Source organism: Poecilia reticulata, chromosome 15 (assembly GCF_904066995.2).
Source record: "Poecilia reticulata chromosome 15, P_reticulata-male-v2, whole genome shotgun sequence".
NCBI lineage: Eukaryota > Metazoa > Chordata > Actinopteri > Cyprinodontiformes > Poeciliidae > Poecilia > Poecilia reticulata.
The window spans coordinates 1,375,284-1,379,744 of record NC_088844.1 but is presented as its reverse complement, the minus strand read 5'-3'; the positions used below and the strand labels follow the sequence as shown (position 1 = coordinate 1,379,744).

At 41.1% G+C, this 4,461-nt stretch overlaps 1 long non-coding RNA gene across 1 annotated transcript; it reads right to left on the bottom strand.

Moving 5' to 3' along the window:
- Positions 1-444: 444 nt before the first annotated feature.
- LOC145555000 (uncharacterized) lies at positions 445-1,505 on the bottom strand. The gene is made up of 2 exons (XR_014091034.1): positions 613-1,505; positions 445-525 (listed from the first exon to the last, which is right to left on the bottom strand). It is a non-coding gene; the product is annotated as an uncharacterized LOC145555000 (long non-coding RNA).
- Between the last annotated feature and the right edge of the window lie 2,956 nt (positions 1,506-4,461).

Genomic DNA, 4,461 nt, shown 5'->3' with positions numbered 1-4,461 from the left:
TATGGTGTTGACACATCATGGTTGTGACAAACAACTTAGGATTAAGATAGAAGAAAAAAAAACTAAAGAATAACAGAAGCTAACCAGAGCTAACTAGCCCTCTTAGCAAAGGAAGAGGGCTTCCTGTCATGGGGTCCTCAGAAGTTCTGGTGCCCCCCAATAACGCCTGTTTTTTTTTTTTTTTTTTACATTCTTTTCATTTCTGACAGTGTTGACAAAAACTAGGGACAAATTTCAATGGAGTTGGAAAATATAGAAAAATGATTTTTCAATTTATTGATACCTTTATAATTATTTATATGACTTATACTTAATCGTCATAATATATAATTTTAGTATTTCTTTAATTATTTTAAACTATTATAATGCTTTGAGTTCTGCTCCTGTCATGTCGGGTTCCAGTTTACTGACCCACATGCAAGAACACTCTCAGGAGAACAATAATCAGTTAAATCAGTTTATTGAACAGGAAAATGAGGAAAGGGATGACGGTCGGGAAGCGGGGAGGGGAACCAGAGCATCAAACTGTAAAGAGAGGAGGGGAGGTGAGTGATGGGTTCAATGCACGAGGGGGTCCTCAGTACAGGGGGGAGAGAGAGAGCTCGAGCTTACGTTCAGGGATGGTGAGTGGGATCGCAGACCTGCTGCAAAGGCGTGGGTTCCAGGTTCCAGAGGATCGAGACGGCAGCGAGCGTTGGAGGGCGGACAGGCAAGTTATAGCTGCGGACGGACAGAGCCACTGGCGGAGGTCCAGGACTATTCTTGCACCCTGGGCCAAGGCTACCTGCGGGTTCAACCTGAGGTGTCCTGAGGAGAGTCCGCTGGGGTAGGACCGGGATGGGGGAGTGCACGGGCTTGGCGACCGATAGGTAATACCTATGGCGTTGTGGAGGAAACACACGGAAAGATCCAGGGACGACAGCGTTCACTGGCGATCCTGACAGACCCGGGGAAACACCTGACGAGGAGAACACAACGAGGAATTACTCAGAGGCAGTAGATCAACGAGGAAACACTGAGAGGTGGTTTCTAAGCCGTCGAGGAGAGACGTTTACCATGGAAGGCAAACACTCAGGCACTGAAGTGTCAGCCAGCCGCTCCATAAGTACGCCACAGCAGCTAGCTCCCGATTAGCCACAGGTGTGCCTACGGGGTTGGCACCGCATCACTACAGGGGCTCAGTCCACCGATGACACCTGGTGGATGGGGAAGGAAGCAGCAGGCAAACCAAAGGAGAAAAAACGAAAACAAAACGGAACTCTGGTCATGACAGCTCCTGGACAAGGGCTTTTACAGGCATCATCCACCGACTGCAATGTTTAAAATAAAAATATATTCAGCAAATACCTGGAAAATACACATTGTTGTGCTCACATGACCCAGGTTAGTTTAGTCAGATATTTAAAAAAATAATATTTTGTGTATATTTTATTCGAATTTTGTGCTTTATCCATAGGACCTGTTTTGTCCCTATTCTCAAGAATCACTGAAATAAATGCTTTGTCTTGTGACCTAGTAATACAAAAAAGTGGTCATTCATGCTATTAAATGAGGCACACTATCCTCTATAAAATGTTTGTCATAGTCATCCATCCATCCATTTTTCTGCACCCTTGTCCCTCAGTGGGGTTGGGAGGGTTGCTGGTGCCTATCTCCAGCTAGCGTTCCAGGAGAGAGGCGGGGTCACCCTGGACAGGTCACCAGTCTGTCGCAGGGCAACACAGAGACACACAGGACAAACAACCATGCACACACACACTCACACCTAGGGGCAATTTGGAGAGGCCAATTAACCTGACAGTCATGTTTTTGGACTGTGGGAGGAAACCAGAGAACCCGGAGAAAACCCACGCATGCACAGGGAGAACATGCAAACTCCATGCAGAAAGACCGGGGCCGGGAATCAAACCCAGAACCTTCTTGCTGCAAGGCAACAGCTCTACCAACTGCGCCACTGTGCAACCCCATTTGTCATATTCAATATTTTAAATATTAAATGTTTTCTTCAATAGCTTCCAAATTGTGTGCCTCATTAACTCAAACATATTAACACTTTTTATATATTTTTTAGCTTCTAGGTCATGTGACCTATTAACTCAAAATAGGTCACAGAATAATTCTACTAAACTATATAGATGAGGCATATTTTTATTCCATTTTGACCCCTTATTTATTTTTTAACCAAATTTATATTTAAAAAAATATTGTTTTTAAAGTTAAAAAAATGTATTACCTCAGATGATAGGACTGGATCTATTTCATTACATGTTTACTTACCTGAAATATATTAAATACAACAAATATTTACTATTTAATAAAATTTACTTGTCACCTTTATTGTTTAATTACATATTCATTATTTAAAGATGGACTCTTTCATCTGGTTTGTGTCATGATGTGGTGTGGCGGTGGACATACTTTATGAAGATGTTATTTTTAATGAACTAAACAAACTAACTAAATTCAGGGAAAACAAGGAAATCCAAAGCACAATGAAACAGGAGACACGAGGGATAACAAAGGTAACGACTTGCAACGTGGTGAAGATCTAAAAGAAAAAACCTAATTAGAATTACTAAACAAAGATATATATATAGACTTGAACATGGAAGAACAACTAAACATAAGGTGATCAAATTAAGAAATAGACACTACTAGAAACACTGCAGCGAGGTCGAAATAAGAAATGACTAGAAGGATAAAATAGAATTAAACTATAGTCATTAAAGAAGGTTTGAGATAGACTCAGACAAACAAGGACAAAACCTTAAGTAACCAAAGAATTAACCTAACTAGAAACACTATAAAAGACTGAAAATAAGGAAAGCCATAAGATAATTCTAACTACACTAAATACCTCAAATAATATCAAAAGGACCATGAAGGGCTAAACCAGGGGTGTCCAAAGTGGGTCCTATAGCTCCGGTATCATGCACGTTTTAGTTCTCTCCCTGGTGATAGCAACAACATTTTCAGCTTGTAATGTTTCTTAGGCCATCTAACGAGCCATCATTTGATCCAGGTGTGTTAAACCAGGGAGAGAACTAAAACATGCAGGATGCCGGGCCTCCAGGACCCATTTTGGCCACTGGGCTAAACTAAAGTGAACTAAAACATGAAGCTAAATAAAATGAAAAGCAAAACAAACCCAAAAACCCAATGTCCTGACAGATGTCTGATTATATAATTGTTTACTTTAATCACATAAAATGTTTATTTAAAAATATAATCTTTCATCACATGTATGCTTATTACCTGAAATATTTTAAATATAACATTTTTACTTTAAATGTGATTAATTTCTTCACCTGTTTACATGCAACTTGAAGTGCTTGAATCAAATGTTTCATGAATATTTACCACGTTAAATTATTAAATGAGAGAAAACAGCCACTTTCAACTGTACACATATTTCAACACAAATGGTTCATGTTCCTCTTCAGAGTCTGCAGCCTTGCTGAGCTCCTCTCCTGGGGTTCCTTCCTCCTCAGCCTCTCCAACTTGCTCCTCTTCTATTGCCTCTGCAACTGTGTTTTCATTATTTACCTCTTCTGGGGTAAATAATGAAAACAGTCTCAGTAACTTGTTGATCCACCATGGTCTTGCTGTATCGCCTCTTTAATTGACGCCCATGTCGGTCTGATGTTGTTTTGTTTACCTCGCAGTGACCAATTCAGCACTGGAACCCAGTCAGGATTGAGCTCATCCATTTCACACATTGGTTTGCATTTAAGAGGACATATCAGAACACACATCAGTATTAATGCTCATGATCTCAACCGCTGACACCCAGGACATTAGTCTCCTTTTCGTTAGCTCCGATAGCTTAGCCTTCTCGCATTGTTTCCAAGCAGGAAAATAGTGAAACGAAGGTCCGTTTTCCATCTTTTTACCTTTTCGTTCGTTTGATGGGACATTACATTCATTAACGCAGCAAGTTTGTGCCATTGCTAAAATATCTGAGACAGTCGTTTTTGTCGGTGGCAGCAAAGATGGCGCTGATACCCCTCCGACTAGAGAAGTGACGTCACGTTCCAAAGCTCTATTGGCTCAATAGAATAGAGGGTATGCAATATTCTGCTGGTTTTAATGTGCACCCCTAGATGTCACTGTATTAATACTCTGGTACTTCAAGAAGACGATGAAAGAGGATTCTAACCGCTCTCAGAGGAGAGGTTTTTTTCCCGCCTTCACTTTCTGATGGCATTTAAAGAGTCCTTCGAAAGGGGACACACCTCTGCAGCCTGCAAAGCTCTTGGTTTGGGACAGTTTGACTCATCACTTCTCCCTACTCCCTATGTTGGCTGTGTCTTGCATTCTGTCCGCTTTCATCTTTCAGCTCCTCTCTTTGTTCTGTGGAATTTTTCAGCTCAGTTTTACTCTATATTCATCTCTGTGGGCAGCCTCGGATCTTTTTTGTCAGCCAATTCTCTCCCATGGCTCTTTTTCCCCCCCCATTTT